The sequence below is a fragment of the Oncorhynchus masou genome, chromosome 5 (assembly GCF_036934945.1).
Source record: "Oncorhynchus masou masou isolate Uvic2021 chromosome 5, UVic_Omas_1.1, whole genome shotgun sequence".
Taxonomy (NCBI): Eukaryota; Metazoa; Chordata; class Actinopteri; order Salmoniformes; family Salmonidae; genus Oncorhynchus; species Oncorhynchus masou.
Genome location: NC_088216.1, coordinates 84,678,663 through 84,706,097, shown reverse-complemented (window position 1 = coordinate 84,706,097; position 27,435 = coordinate 84,678,663). Strand labels below are relative to the sequence as shown.

The following is a 27,435-nucleotide window of genomic DNA, read 5'->3' as shown; positions in this document are numbered from 1 at the left end:
TAAAAATCTGACACGCTGGGTAGATGAACAAGATGTTTATCTTTAATTTGAGGTATTGGACTTGTTAATGTGTGGAGGTCAAATATTTCTAAAGAATATTTTGGCATTCCCTGCACCACCTTTTCAGCTGAGTTCCCTTAGGGGAACCCCTCGCCTCAGCAGGTTTAATGTGTGGAGGTTAAATATTTCTAAGAATATTTTTGCATTCTGTGCGCCATTTTTTGAGTTGAGCGTGGGGGGGGGTTCCCTTGGAGAACGTGGTACCGTGATGTCGTTAACGTTACGGAAAAAGCCTAACATTGCAATAATCTGAGACAGCGCTCAGACGTAACAATATTTCTCCGCCATGTTGGAGTCAACAGAAATACAAAATTACAACATAAATATTCCCTTACCTTTGATGATCTTTCATCAGAATGTAGTGCAAGGAGTCCTAGTTCAACAATAAATCGTTTTGTTTCATAATGTTCAATTCTAGTGTCCAAGTAGCAGCATTTGCTATCACTTTCAGCTCACATGCCCAAAAAATGACTTCTGGTCCAGGATAACTTTGCATCAAAACTTCAGAAGACATATTACAGGTCGAAGAAACTGGTCAAACTAAGTGCAGAATCAATCTTCAGGATGTTATAATCATATATATCCACTAACATTCCAACCGGATCATTCGTTTTCATCTGGGGCTGATTGGAACAGCCGTAGCACTCAAAGACAAAGGCACCTCAACAAAATGGCATTCTTTTGCGACACCGACTACTTTCCTTCCCATTAGGTCAAAGTTCACAGCAAATGCTCCATTACACTTTCTACTGAATGAGGACATCTATTCGAAGACGTAGGAAGTGTTTCCAGATCCATAACTTGTTGGGAAGGGAGGGGACGATGATGTCAAAGTTGTCCCAACTTTCAGGATTTCAAAACTTGTTTGGAAGATTGCCTGCCCTGTGAGTTCTGTTATACTCACAGACATAATTCAAACGGTTTTAGAAACTTCAGAGTGTTTTCTATCCAATATTAATAATAATATGCATATATTAGCAATTTAGGACAGATTTTGATGCAGTTCACTATGGGCACGCAATTCATCCAAAGTGGAAATACTGCCCCCTATGCTGGGCCATCTAGACCCGCCTCCAATCAACCAGCAATGGATCCAGTAGATCCAGGTGATGGCAAGAAACGGAAAAGATGCTCCGCCCCCCTCGACGAGACAATAAACCCAGCACCATTTGTGTAGAATGCATTAAATATATCTGCAAAAAGCACAAACATACATTGTGTTAAACATGTAGAAACACTGAAGGGATAATTTTGACCAATAGGGTAAAATCATACCTAAGTGTTACTGTTACTGGGAAGTACAAAATAAATGCCTACTTGGGGAAACAAAACAATGTTTGTTTGTGAGAAAAAATGTTTAACAAATAGTTCTTAAATATAGAGTTTTTGAAATCAAATGTTCTTGTATTCTTTCTGAAAGGTCTGACAAGACAAAATATAGTTTGGGCTGTTTTTAATTCATTCTTTGACTGTGTTGAGTGTGTTTAAACTCTGCGGGTCAATCTGACCCATACCTCAATGGAGGTCTTTTTTTTGTGAAGCACCAGGGTAAAAAAAAGAACAGACATCGAATATCCCTTTGAGCATGTTGAAGTTATTTATTACACTTTGGATGGTGTATCAAATACACCCAGTCACTACAAAGATACCGGTGTCCATCCTAACTCAGTTGCTGGAGAGGAAGGAAACTACTAAGGGATTTCACCATGAGGCCAATGGTGACTTTAAAACAGTTACATAGTTTAATGGCTGTGATAGGACATTGTAGTTACTCCAAAATACTAACCCAAATGACAGGGTGAAAAGAAGTAAGCCTGTAAAGAATAAAATATTCTAAAAACATGTATCCTGTTTGCAACAAAAGTAATACTGCAAAAAATGTAGCAAAGCCATTCACTTTTTGTTCTGAATACAAAGTGTTATGCTTGGTGCAAATCCAATACAACACACTACTGAGTACCATTCTCTACATTTTAAAACATAATGGCGGCTGCATCGTGTTATGGGTATGCTTGTAATCGTTAAGGACTGGGGAGTTGTTCAGGATTAAAAATAAACTGAACGGAGCACAAGCAAAATCCTGGAGCCAAACCTGGTTTAGTCTACTTTCCACCAGACACTGGGTGACGAATTCACATTACAGCAGAACAATAACCTAAACCACAAGGCCAAATATACATTGGAGTTGCTTACCAAGAAGACAGTAAATATTCCTGAGGGACAAGTTACAGTTTTGACTTAAATCTATTTGAAAATCTATGGCAAGACCTGAAAAGGGTTGTCTAGCAATGATCAAAAATGGCTCAAGTCATCCGAGAGAGAGAAAGAAAGAGACAAAGAGAGAATTAGAGAGAGCATACTTAAATTCACACAGGGCACCAGATAAGATAGGAGAGATACTCCAGATATAACAGACTGACCCTAGCCCCCCGACACATACTACTGCAGCATAAACACTGGAGGCTGAGACAGGAGGGGTCGGGAGACACCGTGTCCCCATCCGACGATACCCCAGACAGGGCCAACAGGCAGGATATAACCCCACCCACTTTTCCAAAACACAGCCCCCACAACACTAGACAGATATCTTCAACCACCAACTTACCATCCCGAGACAAGGCCGAGTATAGCCCACAAAGATCTGTGCCATGTCACAAACCCCTCAGGGTGTGAATACTTATGTAAATTAGATATTTCTGTATTTAATTTTCACTAAATTTGCAAGCATTTCTAAAAACATGTTTTCACTTTATTATTGTGGGGTATTTGTATTTGTACGTATTAATCATCCCCATTAGTTATTGCCAAGGCAGCAGCTACTCTTCCTGGGGTCCAGCAAAATTAAGGCAGTTTATACAATAAATAAAAAAATACAATACATTCACACTGTGTGCCATCAGGCCCCTACTCCACCACTACCACATATCTCCAGTACTAAATCCATGTGTGTGTATAGGTCTTATGTTATTGTATGTGTGTGTGTATGCATGTGTCTGTACCTATGTTTGCCTTGCTTCACAGTCCCCACTGTTCCATAAGGTATTTTTCTATTGTTTTTTTTAAATCTAATTGTACTGCTTGCATCAGTTACTTGATGTAGAATAGAGTTCCATGTAGTCATGGCTCTATGTAGTACTGTGCACCTCCCATAGTCTGTTCTGGACTTCGGGACTGTGAAGAGACCTCTTGTGGCGTTTCTTGTGGGGTATGCATGGGTGTCCGAGCTGTGTGCTAGTAGTTTAGACAGAGAGCTCGGTGCATTCAACATGTCAATACCTCTCACAAATAAAAGTAGTGACGAAGTCAATCTCTCCTCCACTTTGAGCCAGTAAAGATTGACATGAATATTATGTTACCTCTCTGTGTACATCCAAGGGCCTGCCATGCTGCTCTGTTCTGGGCCAATTACAATTTTCCTTAGTCCTTTTTTGTGGCACCTGACCACACGACTGAATAGTAGTCAAGGTGCAACAAAACTAGAGCCTGTTGGACCTGCCTTGTTAATAGAGCAGAGCTTTATTCTGGACAGACTTCTCCTCATCTCAACTACTATTGTATCAATGTGTTTTGACCATGACAGTTTACCATCCAGGGTTACTCCAAGCAGTTTAGTCATCTCAACATGCTCAATTTCCACAATATTTAGTTGTGGTTTGTCCCAAATACAACGCTTTTAGTTTTAGTATTTTGGGCAAACTTATTCCTTGCCATCCACTCTGAAACTACCTGCAACTCTTTAAGTGTTGCTGTCATTTCAGTCACTGTAGTAGCTGATGTGTATAGTATTGAGTCATCTGCATACATAGAGACCTTGGCTTTACTCAAAGTCAGTGGCATGTCTTTAGTAAAAATTGAAAAAACAAGGGGCCTAGACAGCTACCCTGGGGAATTCCTGATTCTATCTGAACTATGTTTGAGAGGCTTCCATTAAAGAACACCCTTCGTAATCTGTTAGACAAGTAACTCTTTATCCACATTATAGTAGGGGGTGTAAAGCCATAACACATACATTTTTCCAGTAGCAGACTATCATTGATAATGTCAAAAACTGCACTGAATTCTAACAAACCAGCCCCCACAATCATTTTATCATCAATTTCTCTCAGCCAATCATCAGTCATTTGTGTAAGTGCTGTGCTTGTTGAGTGTCCTTCCTATAAGCGTACTGAAAGTATGTTGTCAATTTGTTTACTGTGAAATAGCATTGTATCTGGTCAAACACCATTTTTTCCAGAAGTTCACTAAGGGTTGGTAACAGGCTGATTGGTCAGCTATTTGAAACTGTAAAGGGGGCTTTACTATTCTTGGGTAGCTCAATGACTTTAGCTTCCCTCCAGGCCTGAGGGCACACGCTTTCTAGTAGGCTTAAATTGAGGATGTGGCAAATAGATGCGTAGATGGAAGAATCAATTTTGAATTAAGGCTGTAACACAGCAAAAATGTTGAATAAGTCAAGGGGTATGAATAGTTTCTGAAGGCACTGTAGCTAGTTCGAATAGAGTTTCCTTATCTAACGACACACAGATCATTCACAACGACCTTAAAATAACTAGCATATCCTGTATAACTCCCCTCCCCCCAACTCACACATTCTGTTACCTCAAATAGCTAGTTGCAGTACATATACAGTGCATTCAGAAAGTTTTCGAACCCCTTGAAATTTTCCACATTTTGTGACCGTTACAGCCTTATTCTAAAATGGATTAAATTATTTTATTTCCACATCCATCTACAGACAATACCCCCATAATGACATCACAATACCCCATAATGACATCACAATACCCCATAATGACAAAGAAAAAAATAGGTTTTTAGATTTTATTTTGCACATGTATTACAAATAAAAATCAGAAATATCACATTCACATAAGTATTCAGACCCTTTATTCAGTACTATGTTGAAGCACCTTTAGCAGTGATTACAGCCTCAAGTCTTCTTGGGTGTGACGCTACAAGCTTGGCACACCTGTATTTGGGGAGTTTCTCCCATATTTCTCTGCAGATCCTCTTAAGCTCTGTCGGGTTGGATGCACAGCTATTGGCTCTGGCTGGGCCAGTCAAGGACATTCAGAGACTTGTTTGAGAATTGTTTTGTTTGCGTGCTTAGGGTCTTTTTCCTGTTGGAAGGTAAACCTTCACCCCAGTCTGAGGTCCTGAGAGCCCTGGAGCAGGTTTTCATTAAGGATCTCTCTGTACCTTGCTCGGTTCATCTTTCCCTCGAGCATGACGCTACAAGACCATGGTGCTTGCCTACGGAGCTGTGAGGGGAACGGCACCGCAGTACCTCCAGGCTCTGATCAGGCCCTACACCCAAACAAGGGCACTGCGTTCATCCATCTCTGGCCTGCTCGCCTCCCTACCACTGAGGAAGTACAGTTCCCGCTCAGCCCAGTCAAAACTGTTCGCTGCTCTGGCCCCCCAATGGTGGAACAAACTCCCTCACGACGCCAGGACAGCGGAGTCAATCACCACCTTCCGGAGACACCTGAAACCCCACCTCTTCAAGGAATACCTAGGATAGGATAAGTAATCCTTCTCACCCCCCCCTTAAATGATTTAGATGCACTATTGTAAAGTGGCTGTTCCACTGGATGTCAGAAGGTGAATTCACCAATTTGTAAGTCGCTCTGGATAAGAGCGTCTGCTAAATGACTTAAATGTAAATGTAAATGACTAGTCTCCCAGTCCCTGCCTCTGAAAAACATCCCCACAGCATGATGCTGCCACCACCATGCTTCACTGTAGTGATAGTGCCATCCTTCCTCCAGACGTGACGCTTGGCATTCAGGCCAAAGAGTTCAATCTTAGTTTCATCAGACTAGAGAATCTTGTTTCTCATGGTCTGAGAGTCCTTAGGTGCCTTTTGGCAAACTCCAATCTGGCTGTCATGTACCTTTCCCTGAGGAGTGGCCACCGTCTGGCCACTCTACCATAAAGTCCTGATTGGTGAAGTGCTGCAGAGATGGTTGTACTTCTGGAAGGTTCTCCTTTCTCCACAGAGGAACACTGGAGCTCTGTCAGAGTGACCATGGGGTTCTTGGTCACCTCCCTCTCCAATGCCCTTCTCCCCCGATTGCTTGATTTGGCCAGGCGGACAGCTTTAGGAAGAGTCTTGGTGGTTCCAAACTTCTTCCATTTAAGAATGATGGAGGCCACTGTGTTCTGGGGACCTTCACTGCTGCAGAAATATTTTGGTACCCTTCCCTAGATCTGCTCCTCGACACAATCCTCTCTCGGATTTCTATGTGCAATACTTTCGACCTCATGACTTGGTTTTTTGTTCTAACATGCACTGTCAACTGTGGGACCTTTTATAGACAGGTGTGTGCCTTTCCAAATCATGTCCAATCAATTTCAATTTTTACCACAGGTGGAGTCCAATCAAGTTGTAGGAACATCTCAAGGCTGATCAATGGAAACAGGATGCACCTGAGCTCAATTACGGTCTGAATACTTATGTAAATAAGGTATTTCTGTTTTTTATTTTTAATACATTTGCAAAATGTCTAAAAAACTGTTTTTGCTTTGTCATTACGGGGTATTGTGATGTCATTATGGGGTATTGTGATGTCATTATGGGGTATTGTGATGTCATTATAGGGTATTGTGATGTCATTATGGGGTATTGTGTGTAGATTGATTTAATCCATTTTAGAATAAGTCTGTAACGTAACACAATGTGAAAAAGTGGAAGGGGTCTGAATACTTTCCGAATGCCCTGTATAGTTCTGGTACTGTCCTTATCTCGCAACAAACATTTAATTCAAAATGACCTTAAAAGAAAAACGTTAAAAAATGTAAACATTCGGAGCAGTCTTGTTTTATCTCTATAAGGAGCTTTGAGTGTAGGCCAGGGTAACGCCACACCCTGTTGAACTGTACACGAAGACCGACTTCTATTCTACATTTGCAGAGCGTCTTGTGCATCTACTCACGTTCTTCCTGTACTCTCTTCTTCTACTCATATGTTGGCTGAAGCACACTTCCTGTTTCTGCACAGTATAATAATAATAATAATAATACATTATTACCCTCTATTTGGTTATGAAAATACAGTTGTTCCCTAAGCCTAAAATTCACCAGTAAGGACACATACAGTATAGCATGATCCTGTGAAATAAAAAATAAAAAAAAACGTTTTTGTTCAAAGATGTTTACATGCCATTGTTGGCATTGTATAAATAAATAATAGTATAATAAATTACATAAAAGCAAAGACATACCCGTTCCATTAAGATACATATCGTATGTCTCTCCTTCCTGACTATCATTGGGTCTCTGAGTTGTTTCCTCTGTCGTCAAACGTTCATCTATGGATGTCACCTCATAACACAATTTGCGTTCTGAATGCATAGCCTGCTGCCTGCTCTAAAACACATTTCATCGTGTTCTTGGTAATTGCAAATAGGTTTACAGTGGAGGTGAACAGGTATGCTTATGTCAACATATTACATATCAATGTGTGCATCAGAGCTGACACTGCAGAACCTTCTTACAGGCAAACGTGATTGTTTAAAACGCCTCTGCGAAATGCAAAACAAGCACAAATGTAGGCATTAAAAAATATATATAGTTAATTAATGTAATTCTACTTGCAAAGTGACAACTTTGTTATCGTGTATGCATGGCATGCAAAGGTTTGGCTGTTTCTGTGTGCTTTTCCATTCCAACCCGACCGCTTGGTGTGCGCGCGTGCGTACAGTCCTAACATGCGTGCATGGCATGCGCTCAGAGACAAACGGAAAGAGAAAATGCTGTTGCAGCGTGGAGCTAGCGCCAATGATTCGAAGGGAACCTGCCTCTTTAAGAAGACGCTCTCCTGTTGCACAGGGAGGCTGGCCCGGTGTTTTTCCACTAATGCTCACCCATTTTAAGAGACAAAGGTCAGAAAGAAAACCTTATAAATAAAATTTACCACCGTAATTCTCACTATTCAACACCCGTCCGCCGTACTACACTGAGAAAACAGATACGTTCTAAAGGAAATTAACGGAATTCAAGTCAATACAGGTAGGCTAACGGATCATCATCATCATAATCATCATCACCAACATATCCCTACCTAGGCTACATCTTTATGAGCTATATGCAAATTATTTAGAGTGCATACGCTATTAGATTCATTATAATCATTTATTTTTCTCCGATAGTAAATTTTATCATCTCTGTGTATCACAATACATTGTTTAATCTCAAGTTTTTGGCGTGATATGCCTAAAAAGTAACCTTTCAGCATCAATCATTGATGCATGTTCAAAGACGGTCATATTAAAATTGTTCTCTTACATTATTGATACCAGAACGTTTAGAACACATTTCCGTAAGGGTTGAGTTTTGAGTCTTGTTATGTCGACCTCATGCAAATATCCTCGCATTGAGAGAAGAAGGGATGTAGCGCAAATTTGTCTCCAAACTCAATCAAATAATGATTAAACTTATTATTTTGTGACAACCTTAGGCTACCGTGAAAAACGTAATAGTTTTACACAATAGTTCACTTGAATGGTATTCCACTGTTAATGTGTGGGTTTAATTTGACCTCTGAATGATTTCACTCTTTCTGCCACCACCGATTAATGACTAACTAAAGGACCAGAACAGTGAGAGAAGCAGTAACTGAGATGCTTTGAATAATCAGCCTACACATTGTGTGCCTCATGTTACATGTCATAGATCAACTCCTGTGTGTACTTTCTAGACGCTGTGTGTGTACCCTCATTTTCACTATTGTTCCCGCAATCATTTAGATAGATAGTAAGACCAGACTCTTTCTGTCAGTACTCAGTTGCTCGTAGGCAGCAACACTCCAGCCTGGTCTCATGGACTACACGTAACATAGTAAACATAAATCTAGGACCCTCAATTAGTATGATATGTTATGTTTGGTATGGTTACATTCAACAGAAGGTTACTTCTACGAAAGTAGGGTGGTTAGTCGGGGTGGATGGGTAGGTGTATATAACAAACATCTAGCAACCCAAAGGTTACTTGTTCAGATTTCATCATAGACAACTTTAGTATTTTAGCTAATTAGCAACTTTGCAACTACTTACCCCAACCCCAACAACTAAGACCTTGCCTAGCTAGCGTTAGTCACCTAGCTAACATTAGCATTAGCCACCTAGTCACCTAGCTAACATTAGCCACAACAAATTGGAATTTTTAACATCTCATACATTTTTCAAATTCGTAACATATCCTACGAAATGAATGATGGACATCCATAAATTAATACATACCATACAAAACATACTTTGTCCTATATTTATATTTATTTAAATCCCAGGCCTCTGTCCCAGCAGGATGCCTTTTGCCTTTTGGTAGGTCATCATTGTAAGTAAGAATTTGTTCTTAGCTGACTTGCCTAGTGTAAAAAAAGTTTAAATTAAAATATATAAATTTTAATTGGAGTGGTAGGATTTACGTTTACAATATTGCGTCTATCCCTGAGTCCAGGTTGCAGCAGCCAGCCTACACTGAGATGCGTTTAATAGCATGCCAACACTTAGTGTGCCACGACAGTCGCTCAAGTTTCAGACATTTAAATTGACATACATTAACTCCACATTATCCCGTTTGTAGTTAATTTTGCGCGTAATTTCTTGACATTTATTGTGCTCTCTCCCTGGCTCAGACTGTGTCATCAAGACTATTTCGATCGTTTCTGATGAATAGCAACCCCGATAGACGAGCTGATCTTTGATCCTGGTAGAAAGAAGGCTGCCAGGGAACATCAATAATTGAGGCGGTGTGTGGATGAACTGAACATAAAAAGGGACAAGTCTTATCATGTTGTCATGGAGGTCTGTGGTCGTGTAGCCTGCCTGCGTATAGCTGGTAGAATACATTATCCTTCAATCGATAGTGGGTGTCATTGTGTGATCAAACGATTATGCCATGGATGGGTTATGGTTGGCATGGTGTTATGGTGTAACAACGCCTGTTATTGTCTGTCTGATGAAGATGTGAAATAAATTATGATTCAAAAGACTACCCCAGACTGTCATCGCAACTGGGCTTTGTTTATCAGCTTCGTTGTCTCGCTTTGTAGGCATGCAATCATTTTACTAAAAGAAGAAGGCTACTTTCTATTTCATTTCCTACATTCTTTTCGGGCATTTCTGGTCTGCCTTTTTCAGTACCTATGCCCAGCAACGTGACTGAAGACACACCTCCAAGAGTTTAAATCCGTCGGTGCGTAGCCTAACAGCGATTAGTGTAACATTGTGTCATATGAAATCCTATTATAAAATTATATTCCCTTATATGCCTCCCGCATCACATAGTTTGTGCGTAGCTGGGAATGAGAGAAAAGAGCTGTAGGTACACTATTCCCAGCATATCACGGATAGACTACAGGTAAACACTAGCCTACACTAAGGTTATGTAAGGTTTCGTTTGCAGGTCTCTTTATCTCCGGGGGAATGGTTGAATACATGTCAGTGTAGAGGCTTTTTCTTTCTGAGGTAATAATTGGAACGGTTGAAGAACAAAGACAATTCATTACGTTGATTGTGTCGGAGCCTGCCGTTCGGGCGCGCGCGTCCTTGAGGAAGGAACGTAGAAGCAGATTAGCCTGTACTGCAAAGGGCTTGTGAAATGCATATATAGCCCCTTATCTGATGATTGTAAGGAAGTGGAGCGCAACGTTGTTGCCAGTTTGTTTTCCTTTACTTTGACTCGGCGCAGAGCAGTAATGTTATCTTATAACATGGACAAAAGCAAATAATGCCATCACTATTTAGTTTACTTTTCATACTGTATGTAGTTTCCTTGCAAAAAAAAAAAAAATAGATTTTCTCTTGCTGTGCACGGTCATTGAGTCTTTCGAAATTGCTCACCGATTCAAAAATAGCTTTTTTTTACGAGGTGATTGTGGGTATTTCCAAAATAGTTAACAGTGTCATTAAGGTCTAATGAGGTTGAACGATTTCTAGGTTACTGTAATGGTGATTTCGATTGAACTGTGGTCTGTAGGAAAACTTCTGCAATCCACCCAGCCTTCTTTCCTTCCTACTGTAAGTCCTCGAGGACTCCTTTCTTTTCAGGAGCTTTTAGTCGTCACTTGTTGTCAACACACACGGAAATTAAAATAGGAGTTCAACTATCAATCTAGCTAAGACAAAGCAACATCCCCACTGAGGGTGTCTTCAAGCTTTGTACAACATTATTAGACCCAGTCAGGTACTATGGGTAGACATCATGTTTTTTATTTTACCTTTATTTAACGAGGCAAGTCAGTTAAGAACAAATTATTATTTACAATGACGGCCTAAGAACAGTGGGTTAAACTGCCTTGTTCAGAGGCAGAACAACATATTTTTACCTTGTCAGCTCATTGATTCAATCTTGAAACCTTTCGGTTACTAGTCCAACGCTCTAACCACTAGGCTTCATGTCACCTCTACACTCTAACCACTAGGCTTCCTGTCACCTCTACACTCTAACCACTAGGCTTCATGTCACCTCTACACTCTAACCACTAGGCTACCCTGCCTCCTCTACACTCTAACCACTAGGCTACCCTGCCACCTCTACACTCTAACCACTAGGCTACCTGCCACCTCTACACTCTAACCACTAGACTACCTGTCGCCACTACACTCTAACCACTAGGCTTCCTGTCACTTCTACACTCTAACCACTAGGCTACCTGCCACCTCTACACTCTAACCACTAGGCTACCTGCCTCCTCTACACTCTAACCACTAGGCTACCCTGCCTCCTCTACACTCTAACCACTAGGCTACCTGTCACCTCTACACTCTAACCACTAGGCTACCCTGCTGCCTCTACACTCTAACCACTAGGCTACCCTGCCACCTCTACACTCTAACCACTAGGCTACCTGCCTCCTCTAGACTCTAACCACTAGGCTACCCTGCCTCCTCTACACTCTAACCACTAGGCTACCCTGCCCCCTCTACACTCTAACCACTAGACTACCTGCCTCCTCTACACTCTAACCACTAGACTACCTGCCACCCCTACACTCTAACCACTAGGCTACCCTGCCTCCTCTACACTCTAACCACTAGGCTACCTGTCACTTCTACACTCTAACCACTAGACTACCTGCCACCTCTACACTCTAACCACTAGGCTACCTGCCTCCTCTACACTCTAACCACTAGGCTACCCTGCCTCCTCTACACTCTAACCACTAGGCTACCCTGCCTCCTCTACACTCTAACCACTAGGCTACCCTGTCGCCTCTACACTCTAACCACTAGACTACCTGTTGCCTCTACACTCTAACCACTAGACTACCTGTCGCCTCTACACTCTAACCACTAGACTACCTGTCGCCTCTACACTCTAACCACTAGACTACCTGTCGCCTCTACACTCTAACCACTAGGCTACCCTGCCGCCTCTTACACTCTAACCACTAGGCTACCCTGCCGCCTCTTACACTCTAACCACTAGACTACCTGTCGCCTCTACACTCTAACCACTAGGCTTCCTGTCGCCTCTACACTCTAACCACTAGGCTACCTGCCGCCTCTACACTCTAACCACTAGGCTACCTGCCACCTCTACACTCTAACCACTAGGCTACCCTGCCTCCTCTACACTCTAACCACTAGGCTACCCTGCCTCCTCTACACTCTAACCACTGGGCTACCCTGCCACCTCTACACTCTAACCACTAGGCTACCTGCCACCTCTACACTCTAACCACTAGGCTACCCTGCCGCCTCTACACTCTAACCACTAGGCTACCATGCCGCCTCTACACTCTAACCACTAGGCTACCATGCCTCCTCTACACTCTAACCACTAGGCTACCCTGCCACCTCTACACTCTAACCACTAGGCTACCTGCCACCTCTACACTCTAACCACTAGACTACCTGTCGCCTCTACACTCTAACCACTAGGCTACCATGCCGCCTCTACACTCTAACCCCTAGGCTACCTGCCGCCTCTACACTCTAACCACTAGGCTACCTGTCACCCCAAGGATGTTTTAACATGTTATGCCTACAGACACCAGCTGAGTATTGTCTCTCTCTCTCTGTCTCTCTGTCGCTGTCTCTCTGTCTCTGTAGCTCTCTCTCTCTCTCTCTCTCTCTCTCTCTCTCTGTCGCTCGCTCGCTCTCTGTCTCTCTGTCACTGTCTCTCTCTCTCTGTCGCTCTGTCTCTGTAGCTCTCTCTCTCTCTCTCTCTGTTGCTCGCTCGCTCTCTCGCTCTGTCTCTCTCTCTCTCTCACCTTCTCCCTCCCTCCCCCCTCTCTTTGTCTTTCAGTGCATATGACAAATTCAATTGGTTTTGATCTATCACAAGACATCTAGTGGCCCTTTGGGGTACTTCAAATCATCACAGGTCCTCTGGTCCTCTGTGTGCCAAATACATGAAATAATGAAATGTGATGATTTTGAAAAAATAAATAAAAATAGACTGACAAAGCTGTAAAACATTATGCTAAATATAAACCATAAACTTAGTGAATACCATTGGTGTTTAATATGAGGGTTTGAATGATCCTTTTTATATTTTTTACACTCTAATATTTGGCAGTGTAGAAAAAAGTCGGACGAGGTAGTTAAAAATAATGACATTTCATTTTACTAGGCAAGTCAGTTAAGAATAAATTTTTATTTTCAACGATGGCCTAGGAACAGTGGGTTGACTGTCAGTTCAGGGGCAGAACGACAGATTTTTATCTTGTCAGCTCAGGGATTTGAACTTGCAACCTTTCTGTTACTAGTCCAACGCTCTAACCACTAGGCTACCTGCCGCCTCTACACTCTAACCCCTAGGCTACCCTGCCGCCCCATTTTCATTAATAGTGCTCTCTTCTATTGAACCATAAACACGTGGACAATATGGACACAGATTTAAAACATTTTATACTATATATGAATGATAAAAAATATAATGCATGCAGAGCTAATACTTTACTGCTAGGCAAAGAGGAGGATCAAAATCCAGAAAAGAGATGTAAAATTCTACAACCACCTAAAAGGAAGTGATTACCAAACCTTCCATAACAAAGCCATCACCTACAGAGAGATGAACCTGGAGAAGAGACCCCTAAGCAAGCTGGTCCTGGGGCTCTGTTCACAAACAGAAACACACCCCACAGAGCCCCAGGACAGAAACACAATTAGACCCAATCAAATCAAAGAATTAACAAAAAAAATGGAGCAAACTAAAATTCTATTTGGCCCTTAACCGAGAGTACACAGTGACAGAATACCTGACCACTGTGACTGACCCAAAATTAAGGAAAGCTTTAACTATGTACAGACTCAGTGAGCATAGCCTTGCTATTGAGAAAAGCCACCGTAGGCAGACATGGCTCTCAAGAGAAGACAGGCTATGTGCTCACTGCCCACACAACGAGGTGGAAACTGAGCTGCACTTCCTAACCTCCTGCCCAATGTATTATGTATTAGAGACACATATTTCCCTCAGATTACACATATCCACAAAGAATTAGAAAACAAATCACATTTTGATCATCTCCCATATTCCTCTTTTGTACTTTAACTATTTGCACATAGTTACAACACTGTATATAGACATAATATGACATTTCACATGTCTTTATTATTTTGGAAGAGAGAGAGAGAGAGAGAGGCAGGCATCCATTAATGCAACACACCTTGATCAGATAGTGTTTGGATCATATTGTGTGTTGAATTGAGTCACCAGAAACCTTAGATTGCTTATCTGGAATAGACTGAGGGGTGGTCACATTCACGTCACACTCTGTTCTGTGTTTCAAGTTCCACCAATCACCTTCAGATACCTCTAGCCTGGTTGTGCTGTCTTGGTCATTGTCTGCTATGGTCATTGTCATGCCATTGGGGCGGCAGATAGCCTAGTGGTTAGAGCGTTGGACTAGTAACCGAAAGGTTGCAAGATAGAATCCCCGAGCTGACAACGTACAAATCTGTCGTTCTGCCCCCTGAACAAGGCAGGTAACCCACTGTTCCTAGGCCATCATTGAAAATAAGAATTTGTTCTTTAACTGACTTGCCTAGTTAAATAAAGGTAAAATAATAAATAAATAAAATTGCCATTTGGCAAAACAGTACAGATTAATCTGGGATCAGGCTAGTGTACCTCTTTATATCAATCAAATGTGTTCATATAGAAAGAAGTCCATCAGCACTGCTGCTGTCACAAAGTGCTTTAAGTCTTTGTCAACTTGAGTTCTATTCTTGTTCCTATTCACTGTCTAAACGACTCATTTACCTTGAGATCCTTGTATGAAACACCTGTCAGCACAAAAAAACCCAGCATTACCTCAATACTATTTTATTTTGTCATTCTTTAATTTTACCTTTATTTAACCAGGCAAGTCAGTTAAGAACAAATTCTTATTTTCAATGACAGACTGGGAACAGTGGGTTAACTGTCTGTCCAGGGACAGATTTGTACCTTGTCAGCTCGGGGGTTTGAACTCACAACCTTCCGGTTACTAGTCCAACGCTCTAACCACTAGGCTACCCTGCCGCCCCATTCTTCAAATGCCTTGTCAGCAAACAGTAACACAGATATGTTGTGCTAGTCTACTCCTGAATGTCTGAAAGGCAAAGTGCTGTCAATAGTTTGATCAAATGTTATTAATCACATGCGCTGAATACAACAGGTGTAGTAGACCTTACAGTGAAATGCCGAATACAACAGGTGTAGTAGACCTTACAGTGAAATGCTGAATACAACAGGTGTAGTAGACCTTACAGTGAAATGCTGAATACAACAGGTGTAGTAGACCTCACAGTGAAATGCTGAATACAACAGGTGTAGTAGACCTTACAGTGAAATGCTGAATACAACAGGTGTAGTAGACCTTACAGTGAAATGCTGAATACAACAGGTGTAGTAGACCTTACAGTGAAATGCTGAATACAACAGGTGTAGTAGACCTTACAGTGTAATGCTGAATACAACAGGTGTAGTAGACCTTACAGTGAAATACTGAATACAACAGGTGTAGTAGACCTTACAGTGAAATGCTGAATACAACAGGTGTAGTAGACCTTACAGTGAAATACTGAATACAACAGGTGTAGTAGACCTTACAGTGAAATGCTGAATACAACAGGTGTAGTAGACCTTACAGTGAAATGCTGAATACAACAGGTGTAGTAGACCTTACAGTGAAATGCTGAATACAACAGGTGTAGTAGACCTTGACAGTGAAATGCTGAATACAACAGGTGTAGTAGACCTCACAGTGAAATGCTGAATACAACAGGTGTAGTAGACCTTTCAGTGAAATGCTGAATACAACAGGTGTAGTAGACCTTACAGTGAAATGCTGAATACAACAGGTGTAGTAGACCTTACAGTGAAATGCTGAATACAACAGGTGTAGTAGACCTTACAGTGAAATGCTGAATACAACAGGTGTAGTAGACCTTACAGTGAAATGCTGAATACAACAGGTGTAGTAGACCTTACAGTGAAATGCTGAATACAACAGGTGTAGTAGACCTTACAGTGAAATGATGAATACAACAGGTGTAGTAGACCTTACAGTGAAATGCTGAATACAACAGGTGGAGTAGACCTTACAGTGAAATGCTGAATACAACAGGTGTAGTAGACCTTACAGTGAAATGCTGAATACAACAGGTGTAGTAGACCTTACAGTGAAATGCTGAATACAACAGGTGGAGTAGACCTTACAGTGAAATGCTGAATACAACAGGTGGAGTAGACCTCACAGTGAAATGCTGAATACAACAGGTGTAGTAGACCTTACAGTGAAATGCTGAATACAACAGGTGTAGTAGACCTTACAGTGAAATGCTGAATACAACAGGTGTAGTAGACCTTACAGTGAAATGCTGAATACAACAGGTGTAGTAGACCTCACAGTGAAATGCTGAATACAACAGGTGTAGTAGACCTTACAGTGAAATGCTGAATACAACAGGTGTAGTAGACCTCACAGTGAAATGCTGAATACAACAGGTGGAGTAGACCTCACAGTGAAATGCTGAATACAACAGGTGTAGTAGACCTTACAGTGAAATACTTACTTGAGGTTTTCAGAGAATACATGGACGTGTAATTAACCTGTTGAAACTCCCCATCCCGGATCCGGGATCGTGACTAAAGCCTCAGGCTCATTAGCATACGTTAACGATTTCTGAAAATCGCAAATAAAATGAAAATAATGCGTCTGCTCTCAAGCTTAGCCTTTTCTTAACAACACTGTCATCTCAGATTTTCAAAATATGCTTTTGAACCATAGCAATTCACTAATTTGTGTAAGAGTATGCAAAGCTAGCTTAGCATTTTGAGTAGCATTTAGCACGCAACATTTTCACAAAAACCAGATAACCAAATAAATAAAATAATTTACCTTTGAAGAGCTTCGGATGTTTTCAATGAGGAGACTCTCAGTTACATAGCAAATGTTCAGTTTTTCCTGAAAGAATCTTTGTGTAGGAGAAATCACTCCGTTTTGTACATCACATTCGGCTACCGAAACGAACCGAAAATTCAGTCACCAACAACGTCAAACTTTTTCCGAATTAACTCCATAATATCGACCGAAACATGGCAAACGTTGTTTGGAATCAATCCTCAAGGTGTTTTTTCACATATCTCTTCATTGATATATCGTTCGTGGAAGCCTGCTTTCTTCTCTGAATTCCATGGAAAAATATTTGCAGCTGAGGTTTGCGCACCAATTTCGGCGCAGGACACCGGGCGGACACCTGGTAAATGTGGTCTCTTATGGTCAATCTTCCAATGATATGCCTACAAATACGTCACAATGCTGCAGACACCTTGGGGAAGCGACAGAAAGGGCAGGCTCATTCCTCTCGCATTCACAGCCATATAAGGAGACAATGGAAAACGGAGCCTCAAAAATCCTGCTCATTTCCTGGATGCCGTTTCATCTTGGTTTTGCCTGTAGCTCACGTTCTAGGGCACCCACAGATAATATCTTTGCAGTTCTGGAAAGTCAGAGTGTTTTCTTTCCAAAGCTACCAATTATATGCATAGTCGAGCATCTTTTTGTGACAAATTATTGCGCTTAAAACGGGCACGTCTTTTTATCCAAAAATGAAATAGCGCCCCCATAGCATCAAGAGGTTTTAAGAGGTTCCAATGGAAATGCACAGGATCGCAGCCCACTAAAGTTCTTGTTGGGTTCATCAGTGTCTTTGTCTTGACTTACCAGTGTACTTGATACATGCAAAGTGGATGATTTCAGGAAGGTGCCCTCCCTCCCTCCCTCCCTCCCTCCCTCCCTCCCTCCCTCCCTCCCTCCCTCCCTCCCTCCCTCCCTCCCTCCCTCCCTCCCTCCCTCCCTCCCTCCCTCCCACAGACACCCTCCACACACACAGACACACACACAGACACACACACAGACAGACACACACACATTTACATTTACATTTACATTTAGCAGACGCTCTTATCCAGAGCACACAAATTGAATTCACCTTCTGACATCCAGTGGAACAGCCACTTTACAATAGTGCATCTAAATCATTAAGGGGGAGGGGGAGGGGGGGGGTGAGAAGGATTACTTATACTATCCTAGGTATTCCTTGAAGAGGTGGAGACACACACAGACACACAAACTTACTACTGGTACTACTGCTACTACTACTACTATAACAGGGGAGAATCATTTTTATTTTCATTTCAGTTGTTTTTTCTTTATACATTTATAACATTTATTTAGCAGTATATGTTGGTACATGTATAACTCGATACATTATTTAGTTCTAAATATTTGAAGTTGTGGTTATTTTCTTTGACATGGATTAATTCTAATGTCAAGTGTCTTTGCTAGTGACACAGCTTTACTGCTGACTTTCAAGGTTATGTCTTGTTTTGGTCTATCAATTCAATTCAAGGGGCTTTATTGGCATGGGAAACATGTGTTAACATTGCCAAAGCAAGTGAGCCAGATAATATACCATATCTATCTCTGTCACTGTTATGTTATGAGAAGAGATGGATACATGTGGCTGGTGGAAGTTTATTGACTTGGGGTACTTCATGTTCAAAATATCCTTGTAAAGCTTTATCGACAAACAGCTTTATTGACAGATGTCTCTCAGAAGCTACTTAGAATGGTTGTATGATTCAGTGATTTTGGAGCAGGATAGATGATATTATTGATTTATGTGAATAGCTCTGAATAGCTTTAACAAAGAGAGAGAGAGTGTTTGTGTTTTTATTGATCTGTGATTAGTCCTCTCACCGGTTGACCTCACAGCATGACGGAGAAAGAGAGTGAGAGTTACAGAGAGAGAGAGAGAGACTGAGAAAGAGAGAGACAGAGATACACAGAAAGAGAGAGAGAAGTAGAGAGAGAGAGAGACGCAGAGAGACGCAGAGAGAGACACAGAGAGACGGAAAGAGAAATGACAGAGAGAGAGAGAAGTAGAAAGTGACGCAGACAGACGCAGAGAGAGACAGAGATGGGACAAAATGGGACAAACACCAAATTGAGACTCTGCACGCAGAATTCTGCAAAAAATATCCTCCGTGTACAACGTAGAACACCAAATAATGCATGCAGAGCAGAATTAGGCCGATACCCACTAATTATCAAAATCCAGAAAAGAGCCGTTAAATTCTATAATTCTATAACCACCTAAAAGGAAGCGATTCCCAAACATTCCATAACAAAGCCATCACCTACAGAGAGATTAACCTGGAGAGAGTCCCCTAAGCAAGCTGGTCCTGGGGCTCCGTTCACAAACACACACACCCTACAGAGCCCCAGGACAACAGCACAATTAGACCCAACCAAATAATGAGAAAACAAAAAGATAATTACTTGACACATTGGAAAGAATTAACAAAAAAACAGAGCAAACTAGAATGCTATTTGGCCCTACACAGCGGCGGAATACCTGACCACTGTGACTGACCCAAAATTAAGGAAAGCTTTGACTATGTACAGACTCAGTGAGCATAGCCTTGCTATTGAGAAAGGCTGCCGTAGGCAGACATGGCTCTCAAGAGAAGACAGGCTATGTGCTCACTGCCCACAAAATGAGGTGGAAACTGAGCTGCACTTCCTAACCTCCTGCCCAATATATGACCATATTAGAGAGACATATTTCCCTCAGATTACACAGATCCACAAAGAATTCGAAAACAAATCCAATTTTAAAAAACTCCCATATCTACTTGGTGAAATTCCACAGTGTGCCATCACAGCAGCAAGATTTGTGACCTGTTGCCACGAGAAAAGGGCAACCAGTGAAGAACAAACACCATTGTAAATACAACCCATATTTATGCTTATTTATTTTGTCTTGTGTCCTTTAACCATTTGTACATTGTTAAAACACTGTATTTATATAATATGACATTTGTAATGTATTTATTGTTTTGAAACTTCTGTATGTGTAATGTTTACTGTTAATCTTTAATTGTTTTTCACTTTATATATTCACTTTATATATTATCTACCTCACTTGCTTTGGCAATGTTAACACGTTTCCCATGCCAATAAAGCCCTTGAATTGAATTGACAGACTGAGAGACTGAGAGACTGAGAGAGAGAGAGACTGAGAGAGAGACTGAGAGAGAGAGACAGAGAGAGAGCGAGACAGAGACAGCGAGAGAAACGACAGAGAGAGAGACGTGAGTGTAATGTTAATTGTTATTGTTTATTTCAATGTTGTTCATTATCTACTTCACTTGCTTTGGTGATGTTAACATATGTTTCCCATGCCAATAAATCCCTTAAATTGATATTGAATTGAATTGAGACGGGAGAGAGCGAGAGAGACTGAGAGAGAGAGAAAGTGACAGAGAGAGTAAGACAGTGTGAGAGACTGAAAGGGAGAGAGAGAAAGTGTCCTCAGGGTGTAAAGAAAATGACTGATGGAGGAAGTATGTAATGTGATTGAGTACGGTGTGTATAGAGGTCTTGAACCTACTGTACGGTCTGTCAGGCGTACAAAAGGATAACATCTCATGCATGGTCAGTCAGTGCAACAGTACAAACATCAACTTTCAGAGCAGTATTTGTACATTTGCTTTGGTCTGTCTTGGAAATATTCTTAGTCTTAGGTGATTTCAGTTGGATTCATGACCATGTCTGTTTTACGTTTCAACATACGGTAGATCTCTTTGACTACACGGAGACGGGTGGAACATGGAGAGTAGAGACATTTGACAAATGGAAACTGTTTTAGAGACCGTGGCTGAGGGTATCAAGTTCTAGATCTTGGCTTCTCACCTCTGTCATTCGCCAGCCATCGTAACTTTCGTCTCCTAAATGTCCACAGTAGTATGTGTGATGTGTGTAAAGTTTGCTTTTGACTTGGTCTGTTGTATGTAGAGTGACAGAACAATTTATATCTACAGTTGAAGTCGGAAGTTTACATGGACTTAGGTTGGAGTCATTAAAACTCATTTTTCAACCACTCCACAAATGTCTTGTTAACAAACTATAGTTTTGGCAAGTCGGTTACATCATCTACTTTGTGCACGACACAACTCATTTTTCCAACAATTGTTTACAGACAGATTATTTCGCTTATAATTCACTGTATCACAATTCCAGTGGGTCAGAGGTTCACATACACTAAGTTGACTGTGCATTTAAACAGCTTGGAAAATTCCAGAAAATGATGTCATGGCTTTAGAAGCTTCTGATTGGCTAATTGACATCCTTTGAGTCAATTGGAGGTGTACTTGTGGATGTATTTCAAGGCCTACTTTCAAACTCAGTGCCTCTTTGCTTGACATCATGGGAAAATCAAAAGAAATCAGCCAAGACCTCAGAAAAACTGTAGACCTCCACAAGTCTGGTTCATCCTTGGGAGCAATTTCCAAATGCCTGAAGGTACCACATTCATCTGTACAAACAATAGTACACAAGTATAAACACCATGGGACGACGCAGCCACCATACCGATCAGGAAGAGACGCGTTCTGTCTCCTAGAGATGAACGTACTTTGGTGCGAAAAGTGCAAATCCATCCCAGAACAACAGCAAATGACCTTGTGAAGATGCTGGAGGAAACCGGTATAAAAGTATCTATATCCACAGTAACACGAGTCCTTTATCGACATAACCTGAAAGGGCGCTCAGCAAGGAAGAAGCCACTGCTCCAAAACCGCCATAAAAATGCCAGACTACGGTTTGCAACTGCACATGTGTACAAAGATCGTACTTTTTGGAGAATTGTCCTGTGGTCTGATGAAACAAAAAGAGAACTGTTTGGCCATAATGACCATTGTTCTGTTTGGAGGAAAAGAGGGAGCCTTGCACACCGAAGAACACCATCCCAACCATGAAGCACGGGGTGGCAGCCTCATGTTGTGGGGGTGCTTTGCTGCAGGAGGGACTGGTGCACTTCACAAAATAGATGGCATCATGAGGATGGAAAATTATGTGGATATATTGAAGCAACATCTCAAGACATCAGTCAGGAAGTTAAAGCTTTTTCACAAATGGGTCTTCCAAATGGACAATGACCCCAAGCATACTTCCAAAGTTGTGGCAAAATGGCTTAAGGACAACAAAGTCAAGGTATTGGATTGGCCATCAAAAGCCCTGACCTCAATCCCATAGAAAATTTTGGGGCAGAACTGAAAAAGCATGTACGAGCAAGGAGGCCTACAAACCTGACTCAGTTACACCAGCTCTGTCAGGAGGAATGGGCCAAAATTCCCCCAACTTATTGTGGGAAGCTTATGGAAGGCTACCCAAAGTGTTTGACCCAAGTTAAACAATTTAAAGGCAATGCTACCAAATACTAATTGAGTGTATGTAAACTTCTGACCCACTGGGAATGTGTTGAAAGAAATAAAAACAGAAATAAATCATTCTCTCTGCTATTATTCTGACATTTCACAAGAGGATTAAATGTCAGGAATTGTGAAAAACTGAGTTTAAATGTACTTGGCTAAGGTGTATGTAATCTTCCGACTTCAACTGAAGGTTAACTTTTATTTTACCAGAACAAATCCTTATTTAGTATGACGCCAAAATGGCAATCCAGTCAAATTCGGACTAAATATCATGATTATGTAGGCCAAGGATCATCAACAAGATTCAGCCGCGGGCTGAAATGTTCTCGAGCCGATGGTTAGGTGTCCGGAACATAATGACAAATCATTTGTAGACTTAAAATTGACCAGCAAGAAGCCCAAACAGGTATAACATTTTACTCAAACATAATAATTTCAAACCTTGCTTAAATCTCTCTATTATATGCGTGGGAACACTATGAAACAAATTAAAATCACATTTAGCCGATTGGCTGGTGTTTTTACTATATTTTATGTCCAATAATAAAAATGAAGAAAACAAACGTTGGATGGAGATATGCTGGCTGGGTGGGGTTGGAGGTGGAGACATGTTGGCCGGGTGGGGTTGGGGGTGGAGACATGTTGGCTGGGTGGGGTTGGGGCAATGAGATGGGAGGTTGGGGGTGGAGACATGTCAGCTGGGTGGGGTTGGGGCAATGAGATGGGAGGTTGGGGGTGGAGACATGTTGGCTGGGTGGGGTTGGGGGTGGAGGCTCACTTCCTTTAGTTTGTTTTCCTTTACATAACAAATGTATTATTTGTTAACTCATCAAAATGATCAATGCTTTTGTATTCACATACCTTTTTTTTAAATGTCTTTTTATTTTTTGAGTGGCAGCTCAGAGGTGAATAGGAACTGAATATACAATTCTATGACTATGTATATCATACCTCGTTGGGTGTTGGCCCTATATGATAGCACACATACTTCAAGATTATTACACCAAGCAATTCCCGCCTAGTTATGAATTACTAAAATCTAAAATATTACTCCAGTATTATAGACATGTGGAATGATTGATTGATGCATATAAGATAAGTTACTCCATACCAGGTTTAGATAAGGTGAAGGGGATATCCAAGCCCCTCTGAGAATTTGTGTTGACATGACTGTATGTGTATGTGTATGTGAATTATAGCTGTGGCGTTTGACAGGTTAAATAGAGCTGTGTTACGGTCTTTACGATATCAACGGCCTCAGACGAACTCTATCTAATCCTCTCCATCTCCTCCTGCAGCATGGCACAGAAAGAGAAGCTCCAGTGTCTGAAGGACTTCCATAAGGACACGCTGAAGCCTTCCCCGGGGAAGAGCCCTGGCACCCGGCCCGAGGACGAGGCAGAGGGGAAGCCCGTCCAGAGGGAGAAGTGGAACTCCAAACTGGACTTTATCCTGTCCGTCGCTGGCGGCTTCGTGGGTTTAGGAAACGTCTGGCGTTTCCCATACCTCTGCTATAAGAATGGCGGAGGTGAGTTTCTGTCTCCTTTACAGCTACTGACTAGGACACGAAGGCTGAGATGGAATGAAGACATTCCAATTCCAACTCTGTATTCTAAGAGGTTTGGGGTCAATGGGGTCATAGCCATGCAAGCAGAAGACGCAGAGTGTTGCGTTCTACGAGGGGATTAAAGTCAGCAGATGGTGTTGATACAGGTCATCAGGTAGCAGTCTCTCTGCATGTAACCATGGTTCCCATTACAGCTGCTGTCTAGGTCTAGAACCTGAAGGCTTTGCAGTTCAAAGCCATTCCAATTGACCAACCGTTCGAAGGTTGACTTACTCGACTAACGACTGTCCTCTATCTCACTCCCTTCTAACATGACGGACGTCTAATTGTTTACCGTAATACTCCGATTGAGAAAGTTACTCCCTTGATTCACACATACTCCGTTGGTTTTGTCCCACTTTTTTTGTCTTTTGAATCTGACACATTTGTGGTTACCGTGGTTAAGGTTATTCGTCTTCTCCTCCTCCAGGTGCATTTCTCATCCCGTACACTATCTTCCTCTTTGGCGGCGGTCTCCCTGTGTTTTTCCTGGAGGTGGCCCTGGGACAGTACACCTCCGAGGGTGGGATCACCTGCTGGGAGAAACTCTGCCCCATCTTTACTGGTGAGTACATCTTTACTGGTAAGTTACTGGTGAGTTACTGGTGAGTACATCTTTACTGGTGAGTTACTGGTGAGTACATCTTTACTGGTGAGTTACTGGTGAGTACATCTTTACTGGTGAGTTACTGGTGAGCACATCTTTACTGGTGAGCACACCTTTACTGGTGAGTTACTGGTGAGTACATCTTTACTGGTGAGTTACTGGTGAGTACATCTTTACTGGTGTGTACATCTTTACTGGTGAGTTACTGGTGAGTACATCTTTACTGGTGAGTTACTGGTGAGTACATCTTTACTGGTGAGTACATCTTTACTGGTGAGTACATCTTTACTGGTGAGTACATTTTTTTATTTATTTTTTTGGTATTATTTCAGGTCGCCCTCATAAAATAGGTTTCTACCCTCAAGGGTATTTCGTGGTTAAATAAATATAAAATGAATTCAACTTTTATTCATACAGGTAAGTCAATTAAAAAAATAGAATCTTATTTGCAAAGACGACCTGGCACTCAAAGCTACTGTAGAAGAGCAGAACATTCTCGGGTCAAATCAGGTCAATGACCTTTAGCAGCAATCAAATGTTGTGATGTACGAATGGCGTAGCCTGCTAAGGAATAGTAAATAATTGATGGACAGGGCAACCATATTCAGGCCAGGAAAGATACCACACATTATATTACACTGGCTCTGCCTCGCCCACACTGACTCCAGGGAGTCCAATCAACTAGCCTTATTTTGATACTGCCTGGTTGCTAGGTGTCCTCTACTGCAGATGCATCCTGTTCCCTGTAGACTTCCTCCTCTCCTAACTGCCAACTAACTGCCAACTGATATACCTTGGCTGCTTTAGATACAGTTGAAGTTGGAAGTTTACGTACACTTAGGTTGGAGTCATTAAAACTCGCTTTTCAACCACTCCACACATTTATTGTTAACAAACTATAGTTTTGGCAAGTCGGTTTAGACATCTACTTTGTGCACGACACAAGTCATTTTTCCAACAATTGTTTACAGACAGATTATTTCACTTATAATTCACTGTATCACAATTCCAGTGGGTCAGAAGATTACATACACTTTGTTGACTGCACCTTTAAACAGCTTGGAAAATTCCAGAAAATGATGTCATGGCTTTAGAAGCTTTTGATAGGCTAATTGATATTATTTGAGTCAATTGGAGGTGTACCTGTCTATGTATTTCAAGGCCGACCTTCAAACTCAGTGCCTCTTTGCTTGACATCATGGGAAAATGAAAAGAAATCAGCCAAGACCTCAGAAAAAATGTAGACCTTCACAAGTCTGGTTCGATTTCCAAATGCATGAAGGTACCACGTTCATCTGTACAAGCGATGGCACGCAAGTATAAACACCATGGGACCACGCAGCCGTCAAACATCTCAGGAAGGAGACGCTTTCTGTCACCTAGAGATGAACGTGCTTTGTTGCGAAAATGCAAATCAATCCCAGAACAACAGCAAAGGACCTTGTGAAGATGCTGGAGGAAACAGGTACTAAAGTATCTATATCCACAGTAAAACGAGTCCTCTATCGACGTAACCTGAAAGGACACTCAGCAAGGAAGAGGCCATTGCTCCAAAACCGTCATAAAAAAGCCAGACTACGGTTTGCAACTGCACATGGGGACAAAGATCGTACTTTTTGGAGAAATGTCCTCTGGTCTAATGAAACAAAAATAGAACTGTTTGACCATAATGACCATTGTTATGTTTGGAGGAAAAAGGGGGACGCTTGCAAGCCAAAGAACACCATCCCAACTGTGAAGCACGGGGGTGGCAGCATCATGTTGTGGGGGTGCTTTGCTGCAGGAGGAACTGGTGCACTTCACAAAATAGATGGCTTCATGAGGAAGGACAAATATGTGGATATATTGAAGCAACATCAAGACATCAGTCAGGAAGTAAAAACTTGGTTGCAAATGGGTATTCCAAATGGACAATGACCCCAAGCATACATCCAAAGTTGTGGCAAAATGGCTTAAGGACAAAAAAGTCAAGGTATTGGAGTGGCCATCACAAAGCCCTGACCTCAAGCCTATAATCCTATATCCTGTTCGTGGGCAGAACTGAAAAAGTGTGTGCGAGCAAGGAGGCCTACAAACTTGACTCAGTTACACCAGCTCTGTCAGGAGGAATGGGCCAACATTCACCCAACTTATTGTGGGAAGCTTGTGGACAGCTACCCGAAACGTTTGACCCAAGTTAAACAATGGAAAGGCAATGCTAGCAAATACTAATTGAGTGTATGCAAACTTCTGACGCACTGTTAATGTGATGAAAGAAATAAAAGCTGAAATAAATAATTCTCTCTGCTATTATTATGACATTTCACAAACTTCTTAACAGGGAATGTTTTACGAGGATTAAATGTCAGGAATGTACAGACATGTGACCTACTAATTGTATGTACAGACATGTGACCTACTGGTTGTGTGTACAGACATGTGACCTACTGGTTGTATGTACAGACAT

At 41.6% G+C, this 27,435-nt stretch overlaps 1 pseudogene; it reads left to right on the top strand.

Annotated features, from left to right (window-relative positions):
• The first annotated feature begins 7,879 nt into the window (after positions 1–7,879).
• LOC135540408 (sodium- and chloride-dependent taurine transporter-like) overlaps positions 7,880–27,435 on the top strand; it is a 65,156-nt pseudogene continuing 45,600 nt past the window's right edge.